This window comes from Mus musculus, chromosome 16, assembly GCF_000001635.26.
Source record: "Mus musculus strain C57BL/6J chromosome 16, GRCm38.p6 C57BL/6J".
NCBI lineage: Eukaryota > Metazoa > Chordata > Mammalia > Rodentia > Muridae > Mus > Mus musculus.
Window position 1 is genome coordinate 24,205,914 of NC_000082.6, and position 20,452 is coordinate 24,226,365.

The following is a 20,452-nucleotide window of genomic DNA, read 5'->3' on the forward strand; positions in this document are numbered from 1 at the left end:
GTTCCACTTGGGAACATCAGGTCTTTTTTCAGTGAGTCTCTCTAAGCCACAGAGCTTCTGGTGCACTCCTGGCCTCTGCAGTTTTACCAACATAATTGATCCCAGAGCTCTGCTCCTACATACCCATTGGCTTCAAAGGGAGTGATGGCACAGGGGCCTTCCCTAGTCGGAGCACCTGTACATCACAGCACTCCCCCCGCCCCCCGTGGGACAGTATGGAGGACAGGCAACAGGCTGCATAAATAGCACTACACTCTAAAGTCATCCCTCTGGAGCTCTGTGCTTCCTCTCCTGAGTTCTGATTTTCCTTCGGGGATAGCTGAGGCACCCAGAGAAAAACAAACCCTTAAAGTGACTCTTTCCCTGCAAAGGTTGAAGTGTTTCAAAGTCCCTGCTGATTCCTACCTTCTGGTGGCGAGTCCCAGGCATCAGGACCCCTGTTGAAGATGCTTCAGGATGTGACCACTGAGCCTGACAACTCTTTTAGGTATTCTCACGAATATGGCAGGCCTACAAATGGTAAAAAAAGAAAACACCCAGACAAACTGTGCCAGGATGCACTGTGACAAGGGAAACCATCCACATACCACAGTAGCCACTGAGCAGCCCAAACAACCCTCAATGACTAAGGTTTTTTTCCACTTACACTTGGTTTGTTTGCTTTCACTACACACTTGTATTAGCAAACAAGAGTCCTGAGCAGGGAAAGCAGCTCCTTCTCTGGTTCCCCTGCAAGGACACGGTCCTCCGTTCACTGCGGAGCTTTAGAATCAGGAAACATTTATTCACATAGGCTTTCCAAAGCACAGCTCCAAGCAACTTTCACCCCGGAGTTGCTATGATCCAGAGAGTCAAATGGGTGCAGTGGCCAGCTGACAGCCTGCAAGGGAATGTGACTGGGCAGTGAACCAAACTAAAAACCAAGTCAGATACAGGGGATGCATTAACAACTTGGGTGGCTGACAAAGGACAAGTACCCGGCATATAGGAGGAAAACTATTTACGGAGCCATAGGGATGAAAGATAATAGGAAGGGACCACACTAAACATCAGTGTGCAAAACTCGGAAAGTAAGTGGTGCCTAAGCACATACTAACAGCCGAGGGAAACACCAATGTGAAAAGCCAGAGATCTCATTTCACAGAAGTCACCTTGGCCAAAATGTTTTAAGTCTGACAGTGGGAGAATCCAGTAATATTAGACAACAGTAAAGCGGTAAGATACATGCTGATATAAGTATAATATAACCATTGTGGGGAGATGTCAGCAATGCCCACAAAGGTGAAGCTAGTCACACCTTCTATCTCAGAAGCTCAACTCACCCACGTACAAGGGAGGAAATCCCTGCATCAATAAACAAAGAGCCTTTATAAGGACATTTCCTGCATCACTGCTTCTAAGAGGGAAATGACATCTCGAAGCTCACCAGTACAGAATTCCTTAAGTAATTGTGACGTATTTGCCCAAAGAGATGTTATGGGGTTAGAAGTTAAAGTGAATGAACTCAGGCTAAGTCAGGTATCAATATTGCCATGCCTAAAGAAACAAGGTTAAAAGGGGGGAAAAAGTTATTTTCAGAATAAGTCAGTATTATATCATTCCTGAAATGTTTGAAACATAAAACAATGCTCTACATTGTCCTGGGTACTTATGGAGGAAATGAACCAAACGTGGACAGGACATGACCACATAAACACATCAACTTTGGGATGATAATTGCACTGGAGGTGAGGGGGAAGAGAGAAAGAGAGAGAGAGAGAGCGAGTGAGCAAGCAAGCGCTAGGAAGAGATGACCTACAATGCACTCTGCTAGTGTTTGTTTCCTTAAAGAACTGAAGGGGCTATGAAGAAATGCTGGCATGGAAAAGTCCAGATGGCAGGAATATAAGCAGGGTCAAGCTAGCCTTCATTTCCTACCTGTTCTGGGCACTGCATCATGAATGCCACACCACATGGAGGCTGTGACTACCCCTTCTTCAAACATGGAGTTCAAGTCAATGCGTCAAGCTGTCTGACTTTTCCTGCTTTTGTTACAGCCCTTGGGGATGAAGAGACAAGAGGGAAATACTGATATAGGAGACATAGTATAAACCCTGAATTATCAAGTCCCAAGGCTTAACTAAGTCCAGGGCCTGTCACGCAAATTTCCTGTCACCTTGGGCATAATATGATACCTCTGGGCATCTATTTTCCTTATCTGTAAAATGGGGACAACAATAAGAGGTCTCTGAACAGTTGTGATAAGCAAATGACTATGTAAAATTCTTTGCGAATGTAACCTGCTATGCAGATGGTCACTACTATTAATGACCTGGATTTTACTGCAAAGGAAACCTGGGGTCAGATTTACATTTCTGGCTGACAGTGACTCATACAACTTCCCTCCTGGAGCACCTGGCTGAGAAAACAGGCCTAGGCATCACCCTGTGGTTAACTGCTTGAAAAGTTCATTGGTTCTCTTTTGGGCAGGTGAGTCTGAGAGCAGGGAGCGAGCACAGCTGCAAGCTCCTCTGGAGAGGCTATTAGAGAAGGGCTGACTTTCACTTCACATGGGAGCTCAGGTGAGCAGATTCCCTTGTCCCAGGATCCACACCCACCCTCCCCTCAGGATGGAGGAGAATATAGGCAGCAGACAAAAGCTCTTTCTTGAGTTTGCAGAGCATGGAGCTGAAACCAGGAAAGGCAAAAATGATGACCCTCCTCCAACAGCATGAAATGGGGGTTTATCCAGGGGTCCTTAATCAATCCAGAGCAACCAGGACAAGCCCTTACTGCTAAGCGCTTTGGTTTCTTCGTATGCAAGGGTTTCTGGGATTAAACCTGACCTCCGAGGTTCAAACCACTGTTATCTGAAGAGCACTCAATTGTGTTAACTATAAAATGCAATAGAGTTTTCCCTCAAATTGCACTTCCTGATCCAGGTATTGGTTTTGCGGGTGGGCTCTCTGGAATTGCTTCCTTAATTCCTCTTGAATGGCACATTTATACCTAAAAGGTAGTTAATGGTATCTTCCCACCAGTCTCTACCTCTGCCCTTACCTAGTAAATACTCCTCCCTGCCTACAGACCTGCTCTGGGACATGGCCCCCAAAGACCTTTTAGGGCAGCAAAGCATTCAGGAAACAGATGTGGCATTTGAATATAGAGCCTCAAGCTACTCCCAGGGGACGGTCTGAAAGGCAATACTACTGTCGATAACATTTCCCCAGAGACTATAGAAAGCTACACAGTCAGACATACAAAGGTAAGTCTGACAGGCACCCTGATTTGAAGGGAGTGAGGGACCAAACTCTTGCCATGCTACCTAAAGGCCTGGACCCTGAGGCTGTTACATTCCTTCCTTGGGGTCACTAACTTGTTCCATTAACAACACCCAGACTATGAGAAAAGTCTAATGTCTCCATGCCCAAGAAGGGGTGGCCGTGATGCCTGCTAGCGTCAAGATCTAGAGAGTGCCCTCATGCCTGCTAGCTCTTTGATCCTTGTGCAGAACTTGAATGATAGCAAGGAAAGGATTCACCTCTCATGTTGCAAAGATATTCCTCTGCCATCAGGAAGGTTGGAGAACTTAGGTTAGCTCTCCTGATGTTTATTCCAGTTCTTTTCCTCACCTGCAACTGAAGTGTCATCTTAGGATAATAGTTTATCAGTGATCAAGTTAGGGGGCCATTATTTAACTCTCTGCCAAACATATAGGAGCTAATCAGCTCGCCCCTTGCCTTCAGGAAACAGTTTAGGACAAGAGAACATTTGTGAAGCTAGAGCAACATTTACATTGCAGTGCACATTGTCTAGTTTCCAGCATCAAAGTCTTCGTGTGTGACCCTCCCGGACCCTCACTGCACTCTCTTCCCATCTGGGTTCTTCAGCTCATGAGAAGAAGAGGAGGACAGTGCAAAGCAAGCAAAGGCTCAGAGGAACCTCTCTTGCTGTACCTGTTATCATGTGTGTCCAGCATCAGAACAGCGCCTTAAAGTAGTGGTTCTCAACCTGTGGGTCTTGAGTCCTGGGTTATATCAGATATCTGCATATCATATATTCCATTTTACGACTCATCACAGTAGCAAAATTATAGTTATGAAGTAGCAACAAAAAGAACTTTATGATTGTGGGTTGTCACCACAGCATGAGGAATTGTATTAAAGGGTCGCAGTGTTAGGAAGATCGAGAGCCGCTGCCTTAAAGGGACATTTTAAGGCTGGCGGTGAGAACAGAAACACTTCTGATCGAGATACTTCAAGGGGTTCCTATTATGGAGAGGGCCCCAGAAGGTCAGTAGAAGTATTACCTGGGAGTTTATTGTGAGTGCAGAATGTCAGGCCCATCCAGACTGCCCTAGATCAGAACTATATTTTAAGGAGGACCACAGGCATGTGCTAGAACATTTTTGACTAACCCCTGAAAGTAATCTTCACCAGCTCCATGTCTTCCTACTCCTGTACCAGCCTGTGATCCTGTAATCTCTTCTCTTCCTTTTTGCTTTCTGGGCCAAGTCTTTTTATCCAGTGAAGTCTGGCTTTAAAAAAAAAAATCTCACCTCCACCAAGAATCAAACCAGGCTTTGCCAGTTAGAGGTCTCTTCTTCCTCTAACTCCCTATGCCATGGCCATGAACTTTCTGCCTCAGATTGTATTTTGTTTTTTGTTTTTTTATTTTCATGATCCTAATTTATCTCTCTCTAAATTACCAGCCTTTCAGGTCTGTGCCTGCTTTCTTTCTGCATTACTCTCAGCACTTTGCAATGCTTCAATCACAAACTAATTCTGCAGCACTTCTGCCCATGATGTTTGAATCTGTTCTTACGTTAGGTATTGTCAGAGATTCATGCATTCCGATTAGTATTTTTGTTACTTTCAGACACATAACCATACATGACTATGGTTTAGACTTGGAAATACTTGCCTAAAATATTTATCCACATATCTGCAGATACCCCTTGCTCCAAACACACACACACACACACACACACACAGATTTTATTTGTTTTACATAGCTAGAATCACAGTTAGGAAGATTTTAGTGAGAATGCATGGGGAATGATTGCTACCTACTAACACTTCATAATCTTACCAAGATAGGAAAAGGAACGGGACCTTATAATAGAATGGAACATAATGACACACTCATCCCAGAGTCTCACTCAGGATCTGCATTTGGGACAATCAAAGGTCCCCTGGCCCTTGTTCAGTCACTTAATGGAGAAGACTCCAAAGACAGAATGCCACTGGTGTCCTTCCAATTATAGAATCATCTGATTAGAATTACAGTAAATGCATAGCTCAGTTTGCATTGTCCTGATGTGAACTATGAGGCCTCTCTCCTGGAGCATCTGAGGGTACTGTACTCTGGAAGTGTACCGCCACGTCACAGTAGGGTCCTTGTGCCAGGACCAGCTTAGAAACGGGACAGAAACAAGTTAGGACACTCCATTTCTGTGGACCTTAGAGCCCAAGGTACCAGAGCTAGATGGTTTGTTTTTTTTGGGTTTTGGGGTGTTTTTTTTTTTGTTTGTTTGTTTGTTTTTTTAGATTAATGCTTAGAAGAAAAACTGAAGCCTCACAAACTTGAGATAGTAGCATAGTTCAGACGTGTAGTAGGAAGGGTTGACTTTGGGATAATTTTAGAATTAGTTATTCTAAGAGGTGGTCCATAGAACACAAGTGTGTAGCATCTCGGTCCATGATGAAACTGGTCCTATCTGGCTATAGAACAACAAAGCAGGAATTCTTCAGGATTGCAAATGTATCCTTTCCTACTCATTCTATTAGAGCGTGAGGCTTGGGCCTCAGGAGGGCACTGGAGCCAAGTCTGACTCTTGTGTTATTATTGCTGCTCACTTAATCATCAGACTGTTAAGTATGACTGCCCAAAACCCAGCCAGAGCCAGGGGTGGGGTGGGGGCTGCACTTTGAAGCCACCAAGACAGAGTGCTACTGGACAAAACTCTGCTCTATTGAACCATGAAATGGGCTTTCAAAGGGGCAGAGAATAACTGATCTGTGAGCCATGAGTGAAATTGTCTCACCAGAGGGCTAACATTCATAATGAAGGCAAGGAAAGCCCACTGCATGGTGGGCATTTGTCTAGGTCACCCACTGAACTGGGCCCAGTAGCAATCCAGAAGCATAAGGCAGTCAGATTCGGAGCATACGGTTCCTTGAATTTCTGCTGTGAATGACAAGACATACAATCACAGCAGGCGACTGTGGTCAGGTGTAGTTAGTTGTCTTTAGTGCTGACATTTGCTGCTTACCAGAGTGGTTTTCTGAGAATATTTCCTCGTGCAGTTTCACCTATCTTACTATGTGTTTTTTTTTTTTTTTTGGTTTGTTTGTCCATTTGTTTGTTTGTTTGTTTGTTTGTTTGAGACAGGGTCTCTCTGTGTAGCCCTGGCTATCCTAAAACTCACTCTGCAGACCAGACTGGCTTTGAAGTCACAAAGATATACCTGACTTGACCTCCCGAGTCACCAGGTCCAGATCACTGGGTTCTTATGGAAAGCTAAGGAAATTGTACATAGAAGAGTTATCCATATTTGAGTTGGGAGGTTAGAAGGATAAATCTACTTTTTAAAACTACCTTAGCACGGGATAGATCACACAACTCCTCACAGGCTGTCTTCCAGCACTGAAGTTCTAGAGACTTTTTATCCCTGCTTTGAACCAACCAAATGAATCAATCATAGGTCCATGAGAGATTAGCTACACTAAATAGAGTTATTGCAACCAAGGAAAATGCAGATATCAAATCAGACATATGCTATACATGTACGTGCATCATGGCGAGTGTGTAAAAACAGACAGAGTACTAAATTTTACAAGCAAACTCTTAACTGGCAGGGGAACTCATCTTTAGGCTCCTGGTGGAGGGAAATCACTGGATCCTGGAGGTAAAAGGGAAAGTTTTAACAGCTGTTGGTTTGGTCTCAGTCAGCATGACTATCCACACCCTGGCAATGCCTCATCATGATATCTGTCATCTTTCTCTAGGTTTACAACAGCTGAGCACTGCTGCCGAAATTCTAAATCAAATTTTGTTTGTCATAGATGCAGAGGCCTCACCAACCACAAATGTTCAAAGTGTGCAGAAGGCACCCATGAAATGACAGTGCTGAAAGTGTGTAGTGCTGAAAGTGTGCAATGCTGAAAGTGTGGAGAACATCGTTTTTCAGTTTGGGCTCAGATGCAGAGCCAGAAGAATAAGAGCAGACCCTTCCAGTCCACAGAGTAGACAGTCCAGTCACCATCCAACAACCGAGTCCATCAATCAACTGACCCAAATACTCTTTAAATGCTGCCCACGGTCCTCGGAGAGGGGTGCCTTCAGCAGCTGTACACCAACTGCTTTGTTTTAGGCATGAAACAATGGGGCCCAAGTGGGAAAATGGCTATGTCCAAGGTCACCAGACAATACACAATGAAACCAAGACAAATGTATACCCTGACTTCAGAGCTGGTGTCCTTGCAGCACACCAACCCTCTGAGAAGTGTCAGAGTACATAAAGTTCCTAGAATGTGGACCTCCTGAGTACCATGGGGATATTTCTACATTTGTCTATGAAAGCTGAAGAACCTAACGTGTTCTTCGGTTCCTGCATAACAAAGGGGAAAGCCCTGGCTTGGGTTAGCTCTCTTCAAAAGTGTCACTTAAGAGTGCAGAATTCTAGACTTACATCCCATCTTGAACACTGATCCTTGTATATGATGTACTTTGGCTCCATGCTGAAGACTGTTTGAACCCCTTGGAAGGCAGTGCCTAGAAATGAAGATAAATGGAGGTAATTTTCTCTTCTATCCAAAGCCTGTTTTTCTTTTAGATATATGTAGGCATGGAAATGAAATGCCACACATGTCCACTAGAGACAGTTTCAACTCCTGGGTTCTGTGTGTGCATAGACATGGTCAGTTAAAGCTACAACACCCCTTTCAACATCAACACTCCAGTGCTTGGTGTCTTGTGTCTATGTGCAATTTGTATGTAGTCATTTTTTATTTGTGCCAGGCTCGTTACCGGGGCATGTGTTCTATTTTACTCCAGGAGAAGACGCTGATGCATGAAGGTCCAAACAAAAAACAAAAAACAAAAAACAAAAAACAAAAAACAAAAACAAAACCCAAGAATGAAAAACGATGTAAAACCAAAGACCAGGGCTTCAGCAGTTGCTTCTTAGGATGAACTCAAGGGCATGACCCAACAACTGAGTCCAAGGGAGTGGGGAAAGTGTGGCTGGCTTCCAGACCATTCTGTCCTGTTAGTTCTCTGGCTTACTTATCATCTGACTCCTTTTGTTAAGGTCATCATTCTGAAACATTATTCTGTGCTGCTCTTCCCTGTGTCCACTACTCTCTCAACACACACACACACACACACACACACACACACCTAGTTACATTTCAGATTCAGCCTTAACACTAATCCTTCAAAGGGTCTTTTCCACCACCTCCCTTTCTTAAAAATACCAGCCACCTATTCCATGGACTTACCCACCACTTTTCATGGTATTCACATTTTCAAAACCATTTCAAGACCCCTTCTCGCTGTTTAGCCACCCCCTCAACAAAGCCTAGCTAACATCTGGAACCAAGAATACATACAACCGATAACTGACTACGTGTCTGAAGAACAAGTATTCAAAACTGTAGCAATTCATCTCTTGTTAGCAGTGCCTTAAAAGCCTCTTTCAATCACTTATCAACTGTCCTGCTGCCCTTCATGTCTAACCTGGCAGTTGACATGTCCCACAGTCCTCCATTTCAATGCATTTAGTTTTTATGACCGTAGTTTCCTGCCCCAGATTCCATTGTTTACAAAAGCTTCACACTGCAAGATGTATCTAAAAAAACTGAGATATCTCCCTTGAACTTTTCACTGAGCATTCAGTACCCATTCTGTCTTTCAGTAGCATCCTATAGCCAGTATTAGCTTCTTCTCTGGCCACCTACCTAAACACCTTCCATGGAGACTCCCCTTAAAGATGAGGCTCAGACAGTATTGAAGGAAAGGGGGATCCCTTAAGGGATGCTTGAGCTTTTTAAGAATTCAAGTCCTACAGAAACCCCTCTAACCCAGTAGTTGGTGCTGCACTTAGTAGGTACTCATCATGATTTAGCTTGAAAACCATTCTCCCCTGGTTGGGATATAAGGAGGCAAAGAAATATTATACACCACTTTGGTCTTTGAACGATAACAGCTATACATACGTGTAGTCTTGAGGAAAGGCTTAATTAACCCCACTGAGGATAATACCACTGCCTATATGGCCAGTATGAATGGGAGCCGATGTCGACAAGTTCTGCATTTGCTGAGCCCACAAAACAGATTCGATCTCCATCACATTTTTCCTCTCTTATTGTCCAAGAATCATGGACACCAACTTCTGAGAATCCAAAGGCAATATGTGGATTAGAACCCAGAGTAGAGACCGTTTTTTCATGCTCCCAGTCAGCCATCATATGATAAAACCTATGCCCTGCCACTCCTTCTCAAACCGTGCACCCTGATGGATGGAAAGGTGGCCAGAATCGCCTCTAAGATGACTCAGTTCGGTGACTAAGGCGAGGAGGTACCGATAGTGGGAAGCAGGTGGGGGCGAAGAGGAAATGAGTGCACACTGTATCTCGCAACAAGCTCCAACACAAAGAGATCTGATCTGGTACCTATTGTGGCTCTGATACCACACAGACAGACAGGGGCCTGGGTGTTTCCTTGTGTGGTCTGCCTCACTTCATAGTGTACTTCCTATATGCCTCTCTGTACCAATGCTAAGCATCCTCTGTTCTCTGGGGTCAGTTAGATAGGTATTGGACACTGCGGATGGACTGGATTTTTAAGTACATCCTGTACCCCCAAGCAGTGTGTATCTGCTAGGCTCCAGGCTGTCTCTTTCCCCCATGGCTACACTTTGACATCCCTGAGCATTGTGCAAGCAGCACATGAGCACAAGGTACCTGGTCAACTATCCACATTCAGCTCCTCTGCTGGTTAACTGTGCCACCTAGTCACCTAACTAGTCACCCAAGCTAGAAACCATGTGATGAAGCCATCATCTTCCTGTGTTCTAGGTCACTCTGATGTCCAGACGAACACTAGTGCCAGGATTTCTCATATCTTTTCTCTTGTCCTCCCCCTCTGCAGCTAATATAGACACGTTGCCATCATCGTCCCTTATGGCTGTTTCTCCCCTCTTCTCACTTATCTCCCTGCCTCCTGGTCTCCCCTCTGACTGTTTTTCAGATCACACATGAAACAATACATTCAAATTTCATTTATAATCTTGCCATGCTTCAGTTGGCCTCCTCCAGTTCTCACAGGATGGTCCAGATTCAGGCTTTACATAATCCAGCACCTCCCTGCCTGCTGGTTTGGCCTGCTGACCCCACCCCACAAACTCATACATACAGTGACACACCCTAGAGTCCAGCCAGCCCTCCGAGTCCCATACCACACTACACCCTTCCCACTTCTGAATCTTCCAAGACACCACTCCTCTCAGGTGTGTGCTTCTCAGCCAAAATTCCCCATCTTCTACATTTCACCCAAATTGTCTCTCCCATGGGCACCCTGTTGTGCTGGCTCGATTATGCCTTTCTTTCCCATGGACCGAGAGGTCCTTGAAAACCCACTCAACAAATACTTGCTGAAAATGTGAACTATCAAAGGCCATTGTGAAGTCATAGGGCCTGTTTTCCCCTATGGTCCTGATGTTCTATGTTCCCCAGTGTTCTGTCCATAGCACAGATGTGTGATCTAAACAGCACACAAGCATCGCAGTCTCAGATCTCCTGCTGTATTGTTCTTCAAACAGACAGGTCACACTCCTGCCTCATTACTCAGCAGGGGATACTGCTGGGTTGATATTCCCAAGGAAGGGTTGTGGGTCCACCTCCACAGCAAAATAGCTGCTCTCAGAAACTCTGGTTGAAGTCACCAAACTGCTCAAAAATCAGTGTCCAGAGTCAGGCAGGCCACCTTAGAACAGGACCCTAGCCCTGCTATCGGCATAGTCATGGCTGTCCTCTACCCACTGGGTGCTCTTTTGAAGGCACTCACCCAAGGATTGCCACAGCCTTCAGACAGGCAGAGGGTGATACATCTGCGCAAAGAAAGCCACCCACAGAGTCTCACCTCTTCTAGGTCACCGTTCCACAACCATCCCTTCCCTTCCAGTACCACCCACACCTTGAGGTGCCACCCACAAGCGCTCTTTCGCTCTCTTGCTCTGTGTGTGTGTGTGTGTGTCTTTTTCTGTCTCTCTCACTCCCTCTCTGTCTCTGTCTCTCCCTGTCTCCCTGTCTCTCTCTCCTGTCCCCTCCCTCTACTAGAATCCCCCCCCCCACATACACACACGTGCACGCCTCAGCCTGTCTGTCTGCAGACCTATACATAGTTCTACACATCACACAACAGCTTTCAAAGAGAAGCGTGTGTTAGCAGCGTTAATGGCTCTAGTCTCTCATGTGCTAGCATCAGCCTGCCCCTCACTGAACGGCTTCTGCAGTAGGAAGACCTGAGCTTAGTTCTTCACTATGATCTTCTCTGGCCCTCGCTTTTCTTATTTATAGGATTGCACTGAGGACTTTGCCTACAACATCCTTTCTAGTTCTAACAAGATGCATTAAGACAGGGCTTGCAAATGTGCCTCAAGAGTGCAGGTACAATGTAAACATATAAGATTCATAGGAATTAAAGGCTAGTGGACACCACAATTATAGCCTATACTGTTTCTATCTCTAAGAAACAGTAGCCTTTCAAATAAAAAAGAACAACTAAAATCCAACAGTTAGTAGATGCATATTATGTGAAAGAGATCACCACAGCTTTAAGCTGTATGTGAATACTTTATATATTTAAAGACAAATGTTCCACATTTCAGCATTAAATGTAGGTGAGCACATTTCTCACATATAAGAAAAGAAACACTATTTGCCTGTGTACAGATGTGTATCATTTTGAGAGAAAACAACACTTGCCTAGGAGTCAGGAATAAAGCATAACAAAAGAGATGGCTTTGGAGGAAAATAATACATACATACAAATATATAGATGGATTCAAATCCTGACTTACTCATTCACTTTTCGATTGGGGATAATTTATAAGTTAACTAGTCTCAATTTCCCCATATTAAAAAGAAAGAAATTATGAAGATACTCTCATAGGTTTCCTTGTAAATTGTACAAAAATTTACTACATGCAAAAATATATAGAGCAGAGGGGGCCCAGAGCATGCATTGTCTCCTCCTGTGTTCTCTCTCTCTCTCTCTCTCTCTCTCTCTCTCTCTCACTGGCACAAGGTGTGGCCCGGGGCACGTTGCTGACCCTTGGAGAGGCCTTTCTCATCTCTAGGGACAGGTGGGCCCGAGGATTCCCTGGATTCCTGCCAGACTTTGGATGCCGTGATATCATATTTCAAATCTCTATTTTATGCATGGGCGTGAGTTGAACTAATGAGCGGAGCCAAGGGGAAGCCCCTGCAGCCTAGCATTCACTCTGCTTCCAAGGCATTTCCTTTCTCTGAACGTGCCAGTTGCTCCCTCTCAAATTCTCAATACAGGGCCCATTGATGACCACAAACAGGAATGCCCAGTGCAGCTGCGGGCCCACTTGAGCCCTCTGAGCGGGCGCGCTCAGGCCTCTTTGTGGGCTCTGTGTTCCCAAAGCCTGTTGTTGGAGTGATTCTGGAATCCTCGACACCTGCACACCAGCTTCCTGAGCAGCGCCACCCCCCATCACCACCCCACCCCACCCCTGCCGCCCACCCTCCATCTTCCACTTGCATCTGAAATGCAGCTGCTCTGGCCCCTGAAAGGGGGCAACCAAAGGGACAGGACATCTCCTTGTTTGGTCTCCCTGGCTGAGTCCAGCCCAGTTTGAAGCTCCTCTGAGCAGAGCCTTTTTGTGGCTTTGCCATTGTGTTTAAATGAGCTTCATCTGCAAGAGGATTTTTTTTTTTAATAAAATAAAATGAAACGACCACAAAAAAGACCACAGCAGAAGACATCTGGTCTTTCGATGAAAGCTTTCCCCTCCTCTTGAATTATACTAAAAAAAGAAAAGAAAAGGAGTGGGCGGGGCCTCATTTGTACTGTACCACCCCCTCCCAAAGAAAACCAATACAAACAAAATTAGCACATGCTGGCCTCAAAGGAGTGTGGGACCAGATAACCCCAGAAACAAGAGACTAGAGAAGAAAGACAAGAAGTCTCTCCCATTTCTTCAGCATTGTCTACACGTTCCTCTTCAGAAACCTTTAGTCCCAGTTGCTTTTATGAAAGAATGTCCGATCTTATATTCTCTGTGCCCATTTCACAGATAAAATACTTACAAACTGTTTAGCCATTATGAAACCTTTCCCTGGCGACCTCTTTATTGAGTATTGATAGTTGGGTGTGATGCAGGTTGTACCTGGCAAATATTCTGACAGATAATGATGTATATGCTGAAACCCCCAAATCTTTCTCTCCACACTAAACCCATACCCCTCTCCCAACATCTGCTTCTTCCTTGCCCGGCTTCCTGCCTCTCTGAATGGCACCTTGTCCCCACATCAAATTCCTGGGTATCAACCTCAAAGGTTCCTTCCTGCTAAAGTATGTGACATCTCCTCCACTGCCCTACTGCCAAGATCTGCCAATGGACGGCTGAAGCCTCTCCCAATTCTTCCCCTCCCCCCCACCTCCCCGCATTGAGCATCACAGCTGGCTGAGCCCAGGCCGCTTTCCTCTCTTGGTTGACCTGTGTCTACACAGGCCCTACAGCCTGCATTGTTATCAGTGGTCACCCCTTGAACAAATCACTTAGTGGTTCAAGGTTGGAGGCTAATACCCCGATGTGGCTTCTCAAGTCCTCGAGAGATGGATCCTGCCTTACTAACCCCACGAACTCTGTGTTAGCAGTTAAATCAAACTTCCTCCCAGCCTCCACCTGTCTGACAGAGTGCTCCCCGAGGCTCTAGCCCACTGACTCTTTCACTCTCCCGATTCTGCCTGGATGGGCAGCAGCCACCATTCTAGCAGCCACCCTTCCTGGCCGTGCTCCCTGACTGCAGCCAGCATCCCATGTCTTCTGGTGCTCCAGCACACTGTAAGGTGCTCTCAGGGCTCCCCTCACCAACTGTCACACGCCACGCCTTCACTTTTACTTTATCGCTTAATATTCCAGTTTCTTTGCTGTAGAGTCTGGTAACAACAGCAGGGCATCGATCCTCTATCACATATTAACACAGTTTCAGCTCCCCGCATGTTCCTGCTTTTTTTGCGGAAAAGATCACTTTCAACGAAAAGCAATTCTGCATGTTTGAAAAAAATGGGTTTCTTCCCCTAGGCTTTTAGGTTTATTCAAAATAGCACATTAGCACACACTAGAAACTACAATTTCATTTCTTACTCAGACAGAATATCTATTTACACAAACAGCCAGCTTGAGGCTCCTTTACTTGCAAATTCACCCCTAAGAGAGCTTGTTGCCTGACTCTCAACCACCACCCCCTCCTATCCTGATGTTCTTCAGGATGCAATGGTTGTTGTCCCGTGGAAGGCATTCTGTGATTGTCTTAGGCGGTCTCTTCTGCAGCCTCTCTGATGCAGGCACCCTTTCTTTTCTACCATCCTGTCCTGTGAAGGGACAGTATCACAGACAGGTGATGGATGGGACTGGCTGTGCCCACATTGCGGGGCATGGCAGAACCAGCCCATCGTCTCTACTCTGCAACTCAAATGGGCTAACTTTGTGTCTCTAGGCTTAGGACCTCCTTTCCGGGAATGGAAATCTCAAAAGAGGACTGTTGCATAGAGCAGGAAGCCTCTTTCTCAGCTCGAAAACCTTGGTAGATCCATAAAAAACAAAGGCAACAGGTTCCAAAGCCCAGCCTTGCTGGCAGGCTGTGGAAGGAAACAGCTGGGAAGCCAGCTGGGTGGCTCTTCCCCCCCCCCCCCTTCTAAAGTTACCCATCTTACCAGGCTTCCCAGGCAGACACCCTAGCACTGGGCTGCTGACCCTCCATGCCTGCTATCCACGGAACTTCTTCAGAGTCAGGGGAACCATCAACATTTTAAGGGAACAGTTATAAAAACAGTAGCAACTGCCTTCCTGGTTAAAAACTCAACCATTTCCTTCCAGGCCCAGTGAACAGAGTAAATAGTTCTACACTGTTTTTTCTTTTTATGATTTTCCAGTAGCCTAGCAGCAATTTCTTTGTTTCTTTTCTGCTCACCTCACATTCTTTTTCGGGTTTTATTTCCTTAGGAAGTGGGAAAGGCACTTGCTTATAAAACCAGATAGTGACATGGTTTTAAGCAAAGACAGTCTGGTAGGTTGCTACCCGTGACTCAGTAGGGCACACTGAATCTGCTTGCCACTCATCTCCCTGCACATACCATAAGTCTAGAGGCTGACATCTAGGCTTAGAGAGAGCTGACATGAAGACTCCAGGCTGAGGTCCATGCTCTTGAAATTCACTTGAAATTAAACCAACACTTCTTGTGACAAGGTGGGCCAAGAGAACCTGAGTCTCTCTTCCACCCTGGGTTCAAACCTATGGATTCTGGAGGAGCTAGAGAACAGTGACTAGTGAAGGTGGCAGAATAATAATCAGTTAACTTTATTCAGAATCAATATTGTAAAAAGAAATACTATCACATATGTAACATATTTAAAATATATTTAATTTATATACACTGTATTAATTATATCATATAGTTATAATATAGCCTATATTAATTATATATATGATAATTTAATTTAGTCTTCAGGCTGTGGAAGGTTGTTTTTAACCAGTGTTTTATATAGAGAATCATTGTCTTTGCTGAAAACACACATAGCTCATTCCTGCTCCTGCAATTATTTGCATAGCAGTAATATCCCAGGAGATGTTAATACAAAGCATCAGAGCTATGGGTTCTGAGAAAGTACAATGAAATAAATGTAGGCCGTGGCATCTCAGGACAGGAGGGGATGGGAAGGACCAAACCTCAGCCTTTTGACAAAGAATTGGGAGAGCAGTGACATTTCTTATGCCTTCCCCAACAGTTTCTAAGCATCTTCTTTACCCTCTTTGCCCTGTATAGAGGACAAGAGAAAATGCTGTAAGAAAGCATGACCAACAGTTGAGTTGAGTGTCCTCCGAGGACTGCTCCTTTGGTAAGGGAAAAACAGTGGTCAAATGATCAAATGATAATATGGTCAAAGGAGAGCAGCTACAGTGTAGGTGTGGGTAGCCTTGCCTGGGATGTGTTGAAAGCAACAGTGGTGTCTAAACTCTGATACATGAGCCCATGAACTTTGAACAGACTAGGAAAACAAAAATCCCCTCACATGTCGTGCTGACATCCCAGCATCTCAAAGTTCAGTGCAAAGCAAACACCAGCATGAATCTCATGGCTACCTGCAGAAGAATGATGGCATGGATACTCTCCATTTCAGGAAGAAGGGTTTAAGTATTATGAAAGTCAACATGACGTTCCTATCAGACAGCCAGGAGAAGGTAAAATGCAGACAGCATATAGGCTAGCAAGCAAACTGACATTAAGAAGGACAGAAACATCTGCAATGTTAGGAGGCCATGATGAGACAGCAGAAGGGATAGCACGGTTCTTCAAGGTAGGAGAGAGGAGTCTAAAGGGGTGCCCTTCATAAAGAATGCGAGCAGGAGCAGGGACAACCTGTGTGAAGCCCCTGAGGCTGGAAAGAGAGTGGCCACTACAGGGGAGAAAGGGCAGGCTTAAAAAAGAAGTGTACATGAAGTTAAAAAGGAGCTGGGGACAGCGTGTAGGTCGTCTCTCATTGTATACGTGTATGAAATTCTCAATGAAATGGCAGAAGAATTTTTTAAAAAATCGTTGAAGAGGGGAGGGGCTGTATTCAGAATCCTTCTAAGCCATGGGAGGAACTCTGAACTTCCACATAGGTGAAGAAAACAGTGGGAAGCCATCAGAAAGTTTCAAACAGGGATGTGACTTGATCTAATTAACAAGCTGTTTCACATGATCTTGTCTACTGCCTAAAACAGATTGGATGGAACAAGGAAACTGTTGCTGATGTCCTCACAGGAAGTTGCTGAGTGGAGCTTCAGTACGGATCAATAGTGACTGAAAACCACAGGCCCTTTCTCTAAATCAAAAAACAGCTGTTTAGAATTAATAGTCTTAAAACACACACATTGTATTTTTCAGGTGTCTTATCATAAATGTAGGTGATAAAATTTATAGACTGTTGGGATGTGCAAATTATAGATGATGTTCCGGGTCTCCCTTTTCTCCTTCCCAGATATTCCAAGAATGGAGGTTAAGAGGAGTCATGACAGAGAGTGACATAATATAGGTCACTTGCATCGAGTTCTCCTACACAGCCTCAACCTCACTACACAGAAACAGCAACAAATGTCAGTGGCAGGAAGTACAGAACGAGAAGAATTAACCACACTTTTTTTTTTCATCCAAACTCCAGAGTCACACACATTTACGGTTGGTTTGACCAGGGTTGGGGGTGGGTGAGGTGGCTTCTCACATTTTTTTAACCAATAGGATTTCATAGCAGTCATCAAAACAACAGCCTTTCCCACAGCTGACCTTTCATGATAGAGGGCTTGAAGGGAAGAAAAGAAAGGAGGGAGAAAACATGGACTTTGCTCATTTGTCATTCTAATAGCTGAGCACTGGATCGGTCTGATGTTGCAGACACATTGATTTGATTAAGATACAATCCATGGGTCATTCAGGCATATAAAGTACTCTTGCTTAATTGCAAAATTAACAATGGAACAGGATAAATCATTACCAAACTGAAGGTTATTCTGGGATTCATGGATTTTTTTTTCTTTTCCTCACCCAACTCATTTTCTCCATCTAAAGTTGTTTTCGACACTTGGTTAAATAAAAAAAAAAAAATCTGGACTAAAGCAACAGTCAGTACATGCCAGCTCTTCAGGGCATCAGCTAAGGGAGCTTACACACACAGAGAACTGGAGTACTGGTAAACCCATCTTACAAAGTGTTTCCCAGAATGCCTTTGCTTCCTAAGTATTCACATGATTCACAGGACTTGGGAAGCCATCCATGGCCTCAAGAAATCATCTCTGAAGACTTGAAATTTAGCTTCCATTTCTTAGCAACACAGAGTTTTTTCAGGACAACCTAATTTTGAAGCTTAAGCAACCTTTGTCCAATCACTTATTGACTGTTATATTCCAAGCACCATGATAAATGATGAGTGAAGGAAAAAAAAAAAAAAGCAAACAAAGATTCAATCTCTTTCTCAACAAACTTCCAGTCCCTGGGTTCTTTGGCTTTTGTGATTACATAAAAAGCACCTAGCTACACATACCAGTGCCTGACAAATACACAAGTGAATGCTCACAACCATCCATTGGACAGAGCACAGGGTCCCCAATGAAAGTACCCAAGGAGCTGAAGGGCTTTACAGCTCCATAGGAAGAACAACAATATGAACTATCCAGTATCTCCAGAGCTCCTTGGGACTAGACCACCAACCAAAGAAAACACATGATAGGACTCATGGCTCTTGCTGCATATGTAGCAGAGGATGGTCTAGTCGGTCATCAATGGGAGGAGAGGCCCTTGGTCCTGTGAAGGTTCTATGCCCCAGTATAGGAGACTGCCAGGGTCAGGAAGCAGGAGTGGGTGGGTTGGTGAGCAGGGGAAGGGGGAGGGATATGGGGGATTTCGAGGGGAAACTAGGAAAGGGGATAACACTAGAAATGTAAATAAAGAAAATATCTAATAAAAAGGAAAGAAGAAAGAGTTTTGAATTCAAGTTTGGGAGACATTGTCCAATATCTATGGACTTGAGAAGAGCACTTTACTCCCAAGAATCTTGATTTCCTCGTCTGCAGAATGAGAATGAAGACCCTGCACTGGATAGTTTTATGACAACTTGACCTGAACTATAGTCATCTGAGAGGACAGAACCTCACTTGAGAAAAATGTCCCCACAACATTGGACTAGAGGCAAGCCTGAAGAGCATTTTCTTAATTGGTTATTGATATTATAGGTCGTACCACCCTGGGCTAGTGGTCCTATGTTCTTAAAAAAAAAAAAAAAGCAGGCTGAGCAAGCTATAAGGATCAAGCCAGTAAGCAGCACTCCTTCATGGCCTCTGCATCAGCCCCTGCCTTCAGGTTTCCACCCAGTTTGAATACCTACCTTGACTTCCCTTGATGAACTTGGGATATGTAAGCTAAATAAACCCTTTTCCTCCCCAAGTTGGTTTTGGTCATGGTGTTTCATCAGAGCAATAGCAAACCTGACTAAGACCGAAATTCAAACCAGGATTGTGGGTTATTTCTGTGACAGACTTGACCATGTTGTCTTTCAGAGTACTGTGAAAGGACTTTGGAACTTTGAGCTAGAGAAACCATTGAATGTTAACAGTTCAGTGGGCAGTTTGGTAAGAGCTGAGAAGATAAGAATGTTGAGGGCAATGCAGGTCTAGGTTGTGAAGTCTCAGAGGGAAGTTTCAATTTTCTTCCACAGCCATTTACTATTTTGAGTTAAGATTTTGTGGTTCTTCTCATTTGGGGCTGGAGAATAAGCTCTGGTTATCAAAAGATCAGCACCATTGAAGTGAAACCTACTTTAGTAGGACAACTGATAGTGGTTAGTTGGAGCTGAGAAACTATTGGCAATGAAGAAGATACCAGAATCATGGAAGGGAAATCTGGAAAGTAGCTTTTCCTCAGGCTCAGCCCACAGAGCTGTGTACCACAGGTGGCCAAGGTTGTACCTTGTGCTGGCAGCCAAACACAGTAGTAGTGTATAAAAGTCTTCTGGGTGGTAATGGTTTAGAAGGCATGGATGGGTCATGTAGAACAACTGGAGCTGAGCTTCTGGGGCGGGTGGTAGCAGAGGCCATTGGTCAAGGTACAGCCTTGGTAGAAGTTGAAGACAAAGGATTGAAGGGGTCATGAAGAGGGTTGAGGCTTGGTACCATGAACAGAGCATAGGAGAAGCTATTGGTGAATGCAGCCCAGTGGAAACAGAAGACCCCAGAAGTTTACTACCATGAAATGACTGCCAAGTGCCAAGAACAAACACCATCAGCCTTGCAATGGAGCCAACCGGAACATTGGAGCCAGTCTGTATGTAAAGCAGAGGGTGGAGTCAGAGCAGGGACCCGAGCCCTTTGGAGGAGCCCAGAAGATCAGGAGTGAATCACACATTGAACATTGATTTATTTACACTATTGGATTTTGGTTTGGTTTTGATCTGATTGCAGCTGTACCCAGTGTCTTTTTTTTTCTGGGCAAAGTATTTATTTTTTTATTGTACTGGATCCCACAGTTGAGAGACTTTGAACGTTCGAAGATATTTTGGAACTTTACAGAGATTTTGCATTTTAAAAGAGACTGGATATTTCTAAAGAGATGTTTGAAATTGTAAGGCTATGGAACATCTTAAGCGTATAAAAATTCTTATATTGCAATGTTGATATTAATGTGT

General features: G+C 44.5%; 1 long non-coding RNA gene across 11 annotated transcripts in view; it reads right to left on the reverse strand.

Annotated features, from left to right (window-relative positions):
* Gm31814 overlaps window positions 1-20,452 on the reverse strand; it is a 77,130-nt gene that overhangs the window by 19,857 nt on the left and 36,821 nt on the right. For 2 of the 11 annotated variants that reach the window (XR_001781988.1, XR_003951914.1), the window contains exons 1-6: window positions 9,201-10,597; window positions 8,011-8,046; window positions 7,673-7,755; window positions 1,918-2,038; window positions 647-880; window positions 406-510 (exon numbers count right to left, since the gene is read on the reverse strand). The exons of 2 other annotated variants lie outside the window; for them this stretch is intronic. This is a non-coding gene — a long non-coding RNA (predicted gene, 31814). Of the gene's footprint in view, window positions 1-405; window positions 511-646; window positions 881-1,917; window positions 2,039-7,672; window positions 7,756-8,010; window positions 8,047-9,200; window positions 10,598-14,952; window positions 15,005-20,452 lie in introns of those variants that run through there. 7 more of the 11 variants (XR_003951913.1, XR_875980.2, XR_001781989.1 and 4 more) reach the window with 7 other exon arrangements.